This window comes from Ischnura elegans, chromosome 7, assembly GCF_921293095.1.
Source record: "Ischnura elegans chromosome 7, ioIscEleg1.1, whole genome shotgun sequence".
In the NCBI taxonomy this organism is placed as follows: Eukaryota; Metazoa; Arthropoda; class Insecta; order Odonata; family Coenagrionidae; genus Ischnura; species Ischnura elegans.
The window spans coordinates 31,494,680-31,510,721 of record NC_060252.1 but is presented as its reverse complement, the minus strand read 5'-3'; the positions used below and the strand labels follow the sequence as shown (position 1 = coordinate 31,510,721).

At 40.3% G+C, this 16,042-nt stretch overlaps 1 protein-coding gene across 2 annotated transcripts in view; it reads left to right on the top strand.

Annotated features, from left to right (window-relative positions):
• LOC124162668 (glutamate receptor ionotropic, delta-1) overlaps positions 1–16,042 on the top strand; it is a 44,726-nt gene that overhangs the window by 3,150 nt on the left and 25,534 nt on the right. The window contains exons 2-3 of one of the 2 annotated variants that reach the window (XM_046539266.1): positions 3,624–3,713; positions 4,873–4,967. The gene's annotated coding sequence lies outside the window, so the exon portion shown is untranslated. Of the gene's footprint in view, positions 1–3,623; positions 3,714–4,811; positions 4,968–16,042 lie in introns of those variants that run through there. The other variant, XM_046539268.1, reaches the window with a different exon arrangement.

Genomic DNA, 16,042 nt, shown 5'->3' with positions numbered 1-16,042 from the left:
CACTGTGGTTCGAATCACGCGAAGCACAGGTATGACATTTACAGAATCGAGCTGCAGGTCTACATTGCAGGGCGGGTTATTGAAAATATCCCATTGAAATCGCTCAAGGAGCAGTTAGGCTGCATCAGCGCTGAGATGACGGGCGTTTGCATGAATCAGAACACTTCCAGAAATCAGCATATCTCTTTTTTGTTTTGAATGGGAATGGAGGTAATTTTTTAAACTGTTTCACGCTCAAGCCACAATGCATTAAAAACATAATCTGTCATCGGCATAAACGTGAAGACATGTCAATGCTGAAGCCATTCAGGCGAGTGTTCTGACCTTCGCTCCGAAGAGCACACTTGGCGAGAGGATCAATAGGGTGGTTTCCTTCATCAAAGAAAACGAAAGGCATTGATTGCGATTCGTTACCCACCATTAGTGTATTCATAATACACAAATTATTTGGTTTTTGAAATACCGGTTTAGACGAATGGCAACGGTCAAATTTTATCCTCATTTGAAAAAGGCCAGATTGGCGCCCATGCGATTCCACTCCGCATGACGTCACAGGGACCTAGTTTCTACACGAGAGGATAGGAGTTATACATCGTCTGAGGTTACCAATGCATGCATGAGGCACAGAGCTCAGGGAAACATGTCTTAATAATCACCTATTAAAACTGGCTAAGTTCGGAAAGTTTTCTTCGTTTGATAAGGTATTAATAAACCTTTTTTAAGCCAAGCGCTACCATCCAGCAAGGTACTCAGCTATCCGCTAGCATCCTGCGACGTATCAGCGCTAAGCCTCGCCTCAAGGTCACCTCACCGGGCGGGAGATACGACGTACGGAGATATTTCCCGGCATTCATACTTAAGCGTCGCGTTTTCGCGCGCTTGAAAATTTTCACTTTTCATTTAATCGCGTGTCATTTAAAATAAAAAAAAGTAATAATGTCATTTAAAAATCTAAAACCGTGAACTACGTACTCCAGCGCCCTAATTATGTAACTGTGACAAGGGTGAGAGCGATGTCGTTGCCAGGGGCAACGCGATTCCCACGACGGAAGGTGATAGCAGCGATTATGAAACCGTGATCGCTCTCTTTATCACGCTGCGAGCGTCATCGGCCTATCACGTTCGAAACCCATGGTGACAAGCATATGCTGACATAAAAACGAGCACGAAATGCATATGTTAGCAAACAATTATTGTTTATTTAATTTGAAAATGCCCTATAACCGATTAAAAACCAATATAATTCTTAATTATTTCAACTGGAGTGCTCTGTTGACTTTATAGTTGCCCACGTTGTTCAATCGTTATATGCGCACGGTGGTGAATTCGATAGAGCTGCTTTATTTCCACACAGCAAATTGGAAAGTACTGCTAATTGAAGTACATCCGTGATTTAAACGTCAATTACTTTATATCGAAGTTTAATTATCAACATTTGCCAAGTACGTTCTCCAACATATCAATATCGTTAAACTCAACTGATTTGGGCGTTACCTGTTGGGACGATGAAATGTTCATGATGAAACAAAACTCAGAACTATTCCACAAACTTTCATTTTAACAGTCAGGTTAGTCTTGATAATGACGGTATAAACAGCGAAACTAGTAGACTGTTACGATTAAAGTTTGTGGAATAGTACTGATTGTGAGTTAATTGTTTCTCCATGAACATCGTTAAACTCCTTTTCGATTTTTTAATCATCATAAATCAACTATATAACGAACAAAATATATGGAACAAGTAAAGAGAGATGTGAAAGAGAAAAAATACGTAGGAGTGAAAAGATTAGCTGATAGGAGAACTGAGTGGAGAGCTGCGTCAAACCAATCCTTGGATTGTTGACCAGTGATGATGATGAAATCAACTATTAACTACTTACATTCAAATCGCTAGCGCGATTACACTTCCATTATATCATTTCAACATTAATTAGTTTCAATCCAAGATCACGACTTTTTGGCCATTCTCTACGATATAGTAAATATAACTGCAGCATCTCCCGGCGAGCATTAGCATAATGGATTACGTCATCACACATCGGAAAGTAATACAACACTTTCCCCATAACTTTACCATAATACGAGTACTTTATTATAATATTATCTATTGGCGAAGCGAAGTACTTAGCTTTGAACTGCATCCAATTTATGTTTTCGTTGTTTGTTATTGTTATTTCAAATACTCCGCAGACGACGCATTCTTGGGCATAGATGTGTCGAAGGATTTCATTGGCTCTTCAGATTTCTCAATGATACCAACCTCACGCGCTCGTATCTATATGATACGCGCGATGACGGTGGCTTACATGATCGCGCGATACAGCGGAACGTGATAGGAGAACGTGATGGTCATCTATCGCCGTCGTCGCTGTCACATTTACATAATCGAGGTGCAGGAGTAATAATCTTTCGATTAAAGCAATAAAAAAATAATAGGAAACCACCCTATTGAGACAATTTGGTAAATGAGGTTGCTACTAACTTTAAACCAAGAACTTATGATCAGAAATTACTAGAGCGTGCGGTGCGGAGTACGCGCGGTTGCCCTATCCATGCACTACCCGCCTGTCACTGGAATGGTGTTTTCGTATGAAGTTACGTTGCGCAATACCACATTATCATTACCGCTCATTAGGAATAGTTTTTAAACACTCACAGCACATTCGTATAAAATCTTCCCTTCGCTCCTTTATCACATTCTCTATCAACAGCAAAGGAGATCACATTGTAGTTGCTAGTACCTTCGGATCATTCCCCCAGAAACACGATAATGAAGAAGTTTACTGAAAAATTGGCACAAGAAACACACAGTTAGGTTTTCTTGTTGGTATTCCAGAAAATCTAGTCGGAGAATCCTAAAGATCGAAGGAATATCAGTTTTTACCAATACCACTTCTTGAGGAACTATTACGAGGATTGCTTACGATAGAATTTGCATAATAAATTGCCAATAATTGATCATATTGTTGTATTTTAATGGCAATTTGCCGACAGCCGGGGTACTAGGCAATGGAATTCAAATAATAATCGCAATAAAAATCCACATTAATAATATTTTACTCACTCACTTAATCACGATTAATCACATGAATTTCGTCCCAACAACCCGCTGCATTCGTCAGGTAATATTTTAACTCCAGCCTCACGTGCACACATTTTTTCACTCCTTTTAAATATCTTCAATTTTGCCCAGTGTGCACCAAATAGTCTTGTCACTGCATCCGTGAATCGATTGCATGTAACACCTTTCTTGATGAAGTTAAACATGGTGGCCCGTTGGTGTAGACACTGTTACGCTATTAGTTTGAAATGACACAGGGCAAGAGTCATAGTCTGCTGATGGTTAACAAGGTCGTTAATCTTGGGGGGTGGGGGTAGGAAATACCGCGAAAGTTCGGAAATGGGTGGGCCAATCAGTGTTCAGAAGTATTAATCAACAAGTGGAATTTTAGTTTTGCCCCTAAATTTAAAAGAGCTATTTTGAAAACTAATTGATTTTAAAAGGATTTATATAAAATATAAAATCGTAAAATTCATTTCAATGAAATCCTACTTATTCATTTAATACTGAAACTCTGTTTTTAAGAAAATATATCGGACTTTTGTTTTCCTGACGTCATCAGGTGTTATCCAATCACGTAACTGTTCAATCTTCGAATCTTCGGGAACTTCGATTCGTCTCATTTTCGTGATAGCCGGCGATGAGTGATGAGGTAAGTAAGCACCCCATGTATTATTATTCGTATCCCCGTTTTACATCAATCCCGTTAGTGTTTTATTCTAGTATTTATTTTATCATTGAATTTACTGTGGTGAACGACGATAATAATTCGTAGTTCACGGCTTTATTTAGATTTATTACAGCTAAGATCATATTTTACCTTTCGCAAAGAACCTCAAGGTTCGAAGTAAGTGCTTTAGTGATATCTTCGTGAGTGATTGTATGATTCCATTGGATATATCCTGCCAAAAATACGAGGGAAGTAGGGATATGTTTTCAATCCGCCCCCTATTTTTTCCGGGTATTCACTTTCACGGGTCCGTATGGTATTGTGAAACGAAGTACGCCTTAATTGTTCGTCATCGACTGTGATGCACAGTAAACAAGTTCCAGCAACGTTGTCGGCATGTCTCACGTATCATATGATGGTAAATAGCTTCTTGCCACGATCCATTGGTCATATTGTAATCGCTTCGTCACCAAGGTGGATTATGATTTAATTGACCTGATTTGAGCATTTGGAAGATCGCTGATGAAGTCCTTTCCCCAAGGTCACTCGTAGGTGCTATTCGGGTGATTTTTAAAGGAGTTTGGAAACTGATTAAATACAATAATTTGTATCCCATCGTTGGCTGAAAGCCATTGTGATTGAGTTTTTACTTCTTCGTAGCTCTTGCCCGCAGGGAAGCCTGGAAGAATATCCGAAGCCCTTTCACTAAGATAAGCGACTTTTTGTAAGACTGTGCCATTTGACCGCAGATGTGCTGTTTGGCATGGTGTTATTCAGAAAGCTTCCGGGACTCCTTTCTTAATATCTCGCTTTGAGAGTTGAAATAGACGCCTCATCTTTGTGTACTCGGCAAGAGATTGTAATTGCTTTAACTTATCAACATTATTCGCGAATTCCCTCTGCGTTCAACCTACCAAGACCTTTCATTTTTCTTATTTAATTTTCTCTTCTTGGTCGTTGACTTTCTTGGCCTTAGCAGTCAATAAGGAAACATGATTAAATAAAGTAGTGGATTACCTATCATTACCTTAGCAGTCAATAAGGAAACATGATTAAATAAAGTAGTGGATTACCTATCATTTTTCACTAATGTAATTTTCCATTATGCCTCTAACATTTGCCTTTTTCAAATTATTTCCAGTGAATCGAGCGCGTGTGAAAGCAGTGGTGCGCCATTTGACCAGTGAAATTTCTTGGAATTCTTCTACGTTGGGAAGAGATTGTACGGAATGAATGGTGAGTAATTTCATAGTTCTATATTATACAACATTTTATTATGTTACATGCCTAAAAGTTGCCATTGGTATGCTGATTCTTAATGTTTACTTGAAAAAAGAGCAATTTATTTTACGTGCTGGGGCTTATATATTGTGGTCTGCGAGCAAACAGTTTTATTTCGTGGGTAAATATCCATGTTATAATATCCATGTTTGCCAACGTTTAATTTTTGTTTGGCCAGTTCCTTCACGAATGGAAATTCTATTATTTATTTGCCTGTGAATTGTTTTCTTGTATCAAATTTTACCATTAGACCTCTGAGTGGCTTTTACAGTTTTACCTACACTTGAGTTCTCGTGACGTCCTCTGAATACGCTTGACGAGTGATCCTTTGCGTTTATTGGTACTTGATGAATGGATGACTTTATTTCTTTCGCTGCTGTTATTTTTGGATTCATAAGTTCCTTTGAAAAATAAACACTTTTATGCCTCAATGTTACTTATTATCGATTCTCATGCTATATATCGATACTATTTTATCCTGATAAAATTAACTTGTCCTGCATTGTAGATATTTTTCTGAAAGTGCATTAACCTTCATTGAGCTCTGTTCTTCGCAATGCCAACATCTTTTTTCATATTCTTGCGTTGGTATAGACAGTATAATTAAACATACGGCAAAGGCTCCTAATTGGATTGTTGACTTCTTTCCGAAAACAAATTATTTTTAGTCATTCAATGATTCCGTGTAATTCCTTGTTTTAGTCATTTAAACGTTATTTTTAGTCATTTAATAGGGTGGTTTCCTATTATTTTTTTATTGCCTAAATCGAAAGATTATTACTCCTGGAGTACGTATTTCACGCTTTTAGATTTTTAAATGACGATATCTATTTTTCGCGATTAAATGAAAAGTGAAAATTTTCAAGCGCGCGAAAACGCGACGCTTAAGTATGAATGTCGGGAAGTCTCTCCGCGTGACGTATTCTGGTTCCCGTTGCCGCCCTGCGAGGTGACCTTGAGGCGAGGCTTAGCGCTGATACGACGCAGGCTGCTAGCGGCTAGCCTAGTACCCTGCTGGCTGGTAGCGCTTGGCTTAAATAAGGATTATTAATAACTTATCAAACGAGGAAAACTTTCCGACCTTAGCCAGTTTTTAATAAGTGATTGTTAAGACATGTTTCCCTGAGCTCTGCGCCTCATGCATGCATTGGTAACCTCAGACGACGTATAACTCCTATCTTCTCGTATAGAAACTAGGTCCCTGTGACGTCACGTGGAGTGGCATCGCATGGGCGCCAATCTGGCCCTTTTCAAATGAGGATAAAAATGGACCATTGCCATTCGTCTAACCCGGTATTTCTAAAACAAAATAATTTGTATATTATGAATACACTAATGGTGGGTAACGAATCGCAATCAATGCCTTTCGTTTTCTTTGATGAAGGAAACCACCCTATTATTCCTTGGAGATGCTTGCTGTAGATATTCGTATGTAACGCCTAAATAATCTATCCAGTGTTTTTTTATCCCTAAGGTTACCTATCGTCACATTATTGATTTCCAAAGTTATTCAAGCGGGAATTTTTGTGCCGTATCGTTCTACATTTGGATTAATTGCCCCCGTATTAAGAAAACGTAATTTTCTAAAAAAAATTGCTTGAAAATGCGATAAAGTAATTTTACCATGGTTGCATACAATTCTGCTTTCTGAATTTTGCGACAGATACACGTCGGTCGTCGGCGTTATTGACGTGAATTTTAGTTTTTCGCTAATCTTTAGCACTTCCCAAGGCTTTTTCCTTTAAAGGTTGCCCTAGTTGCTGCAGCCATGACTTCCTTAAAACTCGATCTTTAGCCTTTTTCTTTATTTTATTGTTAAATGCGAGTCCCATTTCCATCGCCTGTACTTCGACGCATGAAAGTCTCGGCCGTCTTCGTTTCGCCAAGACTTTTTCCTTATTATGTAATCTCTATGAATATGGATTCCTTGATTATTTTCAGGACGACTTTTACTTTCTTTTTTTAACTTTTTCCGATAGTACCTTTTTCTGCATTGACTTCATTTGATACGCGCTCAATTGGAATTCTGTCCACCCGGTTCGTATACCCCTCTTCTAAACCACGTCTGCTTTTTGTTTGGTCACCTTACCATTCCTTAGAGTCCATGTCTCACATCCATGCTTCGGCACACTGTATTGAAAAATGTTCGTGAATTTATTCCTTGTCTTTACACTAACTCTAATGCAGAATCGGAATTTACCCGGGTGAATGGCTTGAGTGAATTCTTCTAAGATTTCCAATCGGGTGAGGGCTTGCATGTTGTAGGCCGACGTTTCGTTGGGATACTTTCCCAACATCTTCAGGGCTTATGATGCCGATGTCAGTTGTGTCCTTCTATATATATAGCCTCCTCCTTCATCTAGGCGATTCTTGATTGGTTGGTTTTGCTGTTGGCTTTCCTGCCTTTTTTGTGGTCGTGGTACCGAGTCCTGCTTCGATGAAGATCTTTGTTCGTGTTATTGGAATGAAGCCGGATCTCCATTGCCGCAATTTTAATTTTTTTCCAATAACCTCTGCTCCTTCCTAGTAGCGTGGTTTCTTCCAAATGGATGCTATGATTTGTTAAGACTCAGTGCTCCACCACGCCCTATATCTCAAATTGCCCGAATCGGAGGTGGCGTCGATTCTCTTTCACTATGGTCTCTTTGAATCTCTGTGTCTCCGATATACACTCTACCACATCTACATAATACTCCACACAGTGGCGCAGCAATGGAGGGTCATGGGGGAGAAAACCCCCAGGGTTCAGAGAAACTTTTAATTTTAATCCATTGTACCTAATTGGATTGATATTTTTAATAGAATAGTGTAAGGATTAATAAATTATCCCTCAGAAAGCCGTAAAACCCACCATTTTGAACTATTTATCTTAAAATTCCGCAAATTATTAATCTTGCATCTACCAATTATCCTGGTGGGTATTCCATACCCCCACACACCTCGGTATTAGTTGCACCTAACCCCCTTCCCCCCTCACCCTCAGCCTTAATTCCTACCTGCGCCACTTACTCCACAGGCCGCCTAAAAAGTCGTGTGGCAGGGGGTGTTAGGACACCAGCCGTTTACAAATAAAAAGGAAGTGATCTAAGTAAATTACGACTAGCATTTATTAAAGTCCTTTATGGTTCGCGGGAAAACGAATTTCCATACCTATCCGTTCGGCAAAACATCTCTTAATTTATCGCTTCTGTCGGACCTGGATTTACATGGAATGCTGTGTATCCCTGGTGTTTTGGGACCAATTTTATCCTTGGCCCGGACTAACTTGTCCCAGAGTTTATGAGTCGGAAGGCCGGAACTTGGATTTAAAACTTGCAGATCCCGACCCAGTTTGAAACCCGAGAAGAATTCATCCAGAACTAACGCTAATGTTATCTAGGAGAATTTCCTTAAATTGAAGGGTTTTATTGGCTTACTGTATACATTTTTTTTGCTTCAGAGGAAAATTTGTTATTATTATGCAGTGTACTAAAAGAGTAGTGGAATTCGGTAACTTATTTCTAATCCATTCCACCTATAAAAGTGTTCGCAATATCCCCACTTCTCTTTATTTCTACCTCCGTGATTTTCGTTTTCTTGGTGTACTTTTCAAGTGTTGGTCTCAATGAAATTTCATTAATATTTTCATGGATTCTTATTCACTTTTTCTCTGAGTTGGTTATTTGGGGTATGACCTCCGAAAATCGAATACAATGATTCTTTAGCAATAATATAACATTATATAGGAATATAATCAAAGTTAATTAAACCATGCTATAAGAAACGGAGAGAATCTATTAACTGTTCAACGATCTATGTAGCCTTTATATAAAATGGAATAATCATTTTCATTACTTCGCAAGTAAAATTAATGGAGTTAATATGAGGGAAGATCTACACTAATTTTTCAATTGTTTATATAATTTTTGGCTATTATGTTCCTCAAAAACTCTTCAAATGCCGTTGGAATTATCGCAGAATGTTCCATTCGGCTGCCTCCATGCATCAGTCACATCAATATCGATCAGTTAATCCTCTAGTGGATGATTCTCTCCTTTCGGACGTCATCTCTTTGAGAGACTGCTACACTTCGATGCCAGTGGCGGTCCTACAGGCCATACAATTATCCACCTTTTAGTGCTACGGTTCTCTCAGTCAAATGGGCCAGGTCAATTCAACAAACAGTTGGAGACTTGAGTTCAAGAAGCGGATTATGACCATTTTTTGCAAAAACGAATTTCCGCAAGCATATGAAACCCTTCCTGCCCTTCACATCCAGCAATTGTGTTTTTAGCAATAAGTTCCGAATTACTTCAGCACACATGGCAAAATCTTATGTTCTACTCTTTGCTGGCAGGAACTGTTATTTTTTCCACAAATTTCTCTAAACTTCACCTTAGGTTATTATGTGGTTATTGCATATATGCCTTCAATGGACCCACGTAACCTCAGATTTCAATTGAACTGTTGATGACGTTTTTCGGGTGTGCTCCGCGTACTTATAATGTTTGTTGCCCAACATTTCATGGCCGTTGTTTTTCACTATTTCTGAGGGAATAAAGATTTCTCGGAGTATATATTTGTTAGGGTTCATAGAGAGGAGGAAGTTTAAAGGGGATGGGGTGGATGAGTTGTCATTCCATAACTTCAGAGCAGGATACCAAGCGTGGCTGATATTTAAGCCACAGTCCCTTCCAGAAGTTCTGGTCGCAATCACTAATTTCTAGCGCCTCGCGGAAGTTTTTCACCTCAGCCAGTGGGGATAGGATGGTCGACAATCGCCGAGGGCCGCGATCTTAAGAGGACCCCCAAACCGCTGCCGTCCTTCGTGAAGTGTATATGGAAGGTGTAATAAAGAAAAGACAGAGTGCTTAAACCAAAGTTTTTTTTGCTATTATATAATTCCATTTGTTAACTAGCTGCTTTGTTTACAGCATATCCGGTGTAAAATATTATGTAACATAAATTTAAATAAAAAATTATCAGAAAAATAAAGGAAACCCAATGCTTTTTTGAAAGGGTAATTCGAAAACGTTATTTTGAAGGTTCCTTTAATTTTAGTGCAGTTTCGAAGAACAAATTCACTTAATAGATAACTGAACATTATGTATTATAAAATACGAGGAAGGTTTTTTTTCAACCTCCTATAGCTCAGCAAACACTCCTTACAATCGACATCCGGGTACTGCGCGCATAGGGCGACTGCACATTCTCCGCACCACACGCTCAAGTAGTTTCTGATCTTAAGTTTTTAGTGTAAGGTAAGCAGCAATCTCATTAACCACACTGCCTCAATTGATTCTCCCGCCAATAAAGCACTGCGGAGCGACAGCCAGAAAATTCGCCGAATGGCTTCAGCATTGAAATGTCTTGACCTTTATGCCGATAAAAGAGAATTTTTCTTTAATGCAATGTGGCTTTAGTGTGAAACATTACACCTATTCCCATTCAAAACAAAAGAGGGGACATGCTGGCTTCAGCAAGTGTTGTGATCCATGACAAAGACCGTCATCTCAGCGCTGATGTAGCCCAACTGCTCCTTGTGCAATTTTCGATCACCCGCCGTGCAATGTTGACATAGTGCCGTGTGGCTTCCATCTTAACACTGAAGTGAAGAAGTGGTTCGGAGGGAAGGATTTTCTAACAGGCTTTGAGAATCAGAACTAAGGCAAAATTCATTGGAGGTCACTGGCGGTAACATCTTCTGAATAGGGTATAGTAAAACTTGTAAACAGGCACGACCAATACCTCAATTGCCAGGGGGGTTATGTCGAAAGGATACCAAAAGTGTGCCCAACATTTAACAATGAAATAGTTTTTGATCATTCACATCGTCTTCTGTTCATGACCCATCGGAGGTTGAAAAAAAACGCCCCTCGTACGAAAACTCTTCAAATGCCGTTGGAATTATCGCAGAATGTTCCATTCGGCTGCCTCCATGCATCAGTCACATCAATATCGATCAGTTAATCCTCTAGTGGATGATTCTCTCCTTTCGGACGTCATCTCTTTGAGAGACTGCTACACTTCGATGCCAGTGGCGGTCCTACAGGCCATACAATTATCCACCTTGTAGTGCTGCGGTTCTCTCAGTCAAATGGGCCAAATGGGTCAGTAATAAGCTGTGAATTTCTCACTCATCAAAGTATTTTTATTACGAAATTTCTATTCAAATTAAATTTTATCTAGTTATTTAAAGCGATTTTAGCGTCAAAATCCATTTCCGGGCACAAAATTTCCTAAAACTTTTTGGGGGAGGACCCCCGCTTCCCACGGTGAGGAGATGCCCAGCCGTGGGTCTCCAGACCGCTCCTGGGATTGGCGATTACTTTGGCATTTAGAAAGTTAATCGCGTGTCCGAGGCTGCATTTTCCGCCACCGCTGACTGCGATGGTTGTCCCAGGCGAATGACGCGCTTGTGTTCTTCAGTTCTGGTTATTACGGGGCGTCCAATTTCACCGATGCGTTTCTTAAAGAAATCTCGGCAGGGTATCTTATACACTCCTTCCACTTGAAATTGTGTTGTGTCCTTCACACTCCTAAGGAAGTTCCTAAATTTTATGTGCAGCTCAGTAGCGTAACTAGGAATGTGCTTTTGGGGGGTGAGGGGTCCTGGTGGATAGACCTAAGCAACGAGGGGTCCGGGAAAGATTTTGAGAAATGACATGCCTGGAAATTCATTTCACATCATGTTGGAAATTAAAATTTAGTTTTAATGAGAAGCAGTTATTATATAGCAAAACCAGACAATAGTTTTAAATATTTTTTTATTTCTCTGAGTCTTTGGGGGGGATATATACCCCATATCCCTCATAGTTACGCCACTGGTGCGGCTTAAAAATGGGGTTTATGTCATGAATGCGGAGAAAATTTCATTACCTTTATTTTGCTCTACGGATATTAGGCAGGAAGTCTTTTTTGGTTGGAGGGGTGTCTTCGTCCTGAGATCCAATTCTTTCCTTACCCTTCATCATGATTTTATTAAACGTTCTATAAATGGCTCTTATGTCATTTACGATCAGTTCATAATGGCTTCCACTCTTTTTTCGGCCTTGTTCACGTCACTAATTCTGTTGGAACGCTGGGTAATGGCCATCAGCACTGCATTTACTTGTGAAGGACGATGGTACAAGTTTACATTGAGGTATCGGTTGATGGAAGGCTTTCTGTACACCGCATGGCCCAGGGTTCCATCTTCTTTCCTTTGCACCAATGCATCCAAGAATGGAATTCGCTAGGGAAGTGCGAGTAGTACTTTTTGATTTCGGGTCGGGTTGAAAACTACTCGCGAAGATTGAGTCGAGTGAATTAATTTCTGGACCATGCCATTAAGCAATGCTCCGATATATTCCGTATTTCCAGTCGTCTTGTAAATTTTCAACTCTGAATGCTTATTCTGATGCAATAAGGAAAAGATAATGAGGAATGTTGATGCAATTGTCAGAATTAGGAGATGTATGAAAATTAAAGTGTCTTAAACAGTTCCATGAGCAGTATTAAAATGAATTAAGATCTGGCAATACGTCATAAATTCAATTAATATATGTATCCAAACTGCTAGGAAGATCGAAGAGCATTTTCTAGTTCTGTAGTTTCGAAGTTCATCGCAAAGTGTTCGCCACCGGTGGGGAAATAAGCGATCCCGTAACTGCACCGGATATCTGCTCATAGAAGTTATTTGTCCATCGAGATGAGTTGCTAGTCAGGCACCCTTCTGTCAACTTGCCTATATTTTCGGTGAACTCTTCTTCGAATATGATGGTGGCCTCGTCATAGGGAATGTTGGTAAAAAGCGACGCCGCGTCAATACTTAAGAGGAAGTCATGTACTATCGTTTTCAAAAGTATGTAGACACCCACGAGCCCCACTTAACTGATGTGATAGGGTCGGTAAAAACTTGGATGGTTGGCACATGAGGTAGCCTGCATCTCTCACCAGTACGCCAGCAATAGCCGACGAGGACGGACGCGCGGGCGACCGGGCTAGCGAGACAGGAGTCAAACTACAGGCTCAAATGCCCTAGCGAATAGAATGCCCTGAGGAAACTGACGTCCACGCACAGGTTGGGTAGTCGGAATGTTTTTTTGCGGGCTCCGTGGCAAGGTTTTCCCTATCTTTAGATATTCACATTTGGACTCACCATTGGTGTCCTTTGCACTCCCCTAGATTTTAGTCAGACTGCATGTCGTCGACCTGAGAGTTTGGCTTGTGTGAGATGGACGAGCTCGTTTCTAATTTAAGGCTGGGATGAATGGTCCAGTTGTGTGGAAACACTCCGTACCACACACCCTGGTGGTGGCTTGAACGCTACCTCGATGGCTTAGATGTGAATTGCGGCCTAGCGAAGGACACGAAAAATTTCCCCTAGGTAATTATATATTGTAAATACAGAATTTACTTATAAGTGTATATGATACATATCCTGATATTTTCTGAATGATACCATAAACTGCTTGTGGTAAATTGACTATATTTACCTATCCATTCGACGAAGTATCTCTCTCATTGTATCGTTTCCTCCTGACCTGAAAATATGGTTCTTACGTTATGCCCTCTTTGTCGCTCATGGTAAATGCCTATTCTGAAAATTTGAAGCTCTACTAGACTGACCGTTGCCACGGAATCATTGATGGCCTCTAATAAAATTCGTACCAATGCTATTCAGCGGTGTCTGTTCGCGCATAGTAATTTTTAGCGGAACCCGGCTATTTCTTGGAATTATTCGTTCGTCATACTTTCTATGCCGACCGATTTCCTTCCTTCCAAGACCTTCATTTCTCAACTTATTTATCGCATACCGATTAAACAACAACCTGCAAAGTCCTTCCTTAGGCATACGTCAACAGACGATCTCAACTTCCATGATCGACGTCGCCTCCACCGTAGGCCTCGTTGGGGCAGCAACTGAATTTTACTAAATTTGGTTTATCTCCGTTGCTGAAACTTGGGAAGAGCGTATACCGGTTCACAATAACTTAAAGCGGCGTAACTCGACTTTTAATGTAAGCGAGAGACTCAAGTTTCATTTGGCATAATTTTTCAATCATGAGGATGGAACACACAAAATTTTGTAATTTTCCTCGCTTAAATCAAATTTACATTATCGTTTATCAATTAAAGAAGGTAATTTACGAAGGTTCCTTGTTTTAAGACCATTTTTATGACTTTAGCTCACTTTTGCTTGGTGTTTACCTTCCTGGAAGGATTTATCTGTTAGAAACCCGCCATTTCTTTCCCCTTTGCCTAACATCCCCTTTCGGGGCCTTGGTGGCTTTTACCATGCTCTGAAGTTCGTATGATTGGTATTTGGCTGACATGTTTGGGTGCCATATTGAGTGTCTGTTCTGTAACATGAATTTATTTTGGTTCTTTTCTGGTGTTCGGTAATTAGAGAATACTGGTTATCTGTTAAAATATAGGTCGGCGTAAGTTTCATTGAAGTGTGGAAAATTACGAAAGTTTGTGTGTTCTTCAACCATCGACTTAGAATTGACATATGTTGAAAAAGTCGCATAAATCTTCCAAATCACATTTATGCATGCATTAGGTTTACCACATGCATGTAATATCGTATTAAGCGGAGTGATGAACTCCATCATGATTTATTTGATTGCGTGGGTGCATTTTTAGCTACAGTAGGTAGTAATTCTCTTAGTTGGCAATTGGCCGTTATTATAGAAAGTTAAGATAGAAATTTGGAAGAGCAGTAGGAACTAAAGGTAATGAAGGATGGATATGACGCTCTAGAGTCATTCAGAGGTCTGGTCAGTATTTGAGTGACAATCAATTTGGCTTCAGAAAAGGAAATTCAACTCATGATGGAATAGCGCCAATGAAGTCCCTGGCGGAGAGAAACCTAGAAATTGACCAGGACGTGTATGCCTGCTTCGTGGGTTTTGCGAAAGCGTTTGATAGAGCGGACTGGGTAAAGTTAATGGATATTATCAAGAAAATAGGTGTAGATTGGAGGGATAGGCGACTGATTCGTAATCTGTACATGGTCTAGACTGCGCAAGTGAGGGTAGCGAACGGAGAATCAGGGTGGGCAAGTATTGGCTGAGGAGTGAGGCAAGGTGTCCACTATCGCTGTTGCTTTTTAACTTGTACTCGAAGGAGATGGTAAGAGAGACTTTGGATGGATTAGAAGCTGGAGTAAAAGTGGAAGGAATGATGTTTAAATCAGTGAGTTTCGCGGATTATCAGGCTTTGATTAGCCAGTCATACAGGGGGCTATTGGCTCTTGTGAATAGGTTAGACAAGCGCTGCGAGAAGGATTTATCACAAAGAGACGAAGGTTATGCGGTTTTGAAAAGCAGCGCAAGCTAGGAATGTGAAACTCAAGCTGAAAGAGGAGGGAGACAAATTGAGCAGGTAGAGCAATTCAACTTTGTGTGCAGCACATCAGAGGAAAACGGATGCAGCAGTAATGAAATCGAGAATAGATTTGCATTAGGAAAGAAGGCGTTCATGAACAGGAAGGAGCTTATAAGAGGATCGTTATTCAAGAGTGTAAAGAAAAGGTTAATGAAGAGGTTAATCTTGAGTGAAGCGCTTTACGGTGCGGAGACTTGGACAACTAGGAGGGCAGACGATAGAAGGTTGGAGGCGTCTCAGATGTGGGTTTGAAGAAGGTGAAGTGGACGGAAAGAAAGAGGAACGAAATAGTGCTGGACATGGTGGGTGAGGAGATGCAGCTTATTGATGAGATGCGGAGGAGACAGGAGGTATGGATGGGGCGAGTACGTAGGGAGGGGATGTTGAAAACAGTGTTGGAGGGTAGAATTTTCGGTAAACGAGGGAGAGGAAGGAAAAGAATAGGATTTGCCGATAGCATGAAGGGAGTAGGCCTTATTTTGAATCGAAGAGGGAAGTCTATGAGGGGAGAAAAGCATGGCGGAATGCGTCTCGGAGCTCCGTGTAAACCTACCTTAATCCCTTGCGCTGTAATGACGAGTCTAGCTCGTCATGAACTTTCGACGCCAAACCGCGCGTAGACGAGTGTAGTTCGTCATCGGATTTGCATAATTTTAGCACTATTTAGAGGAACAATG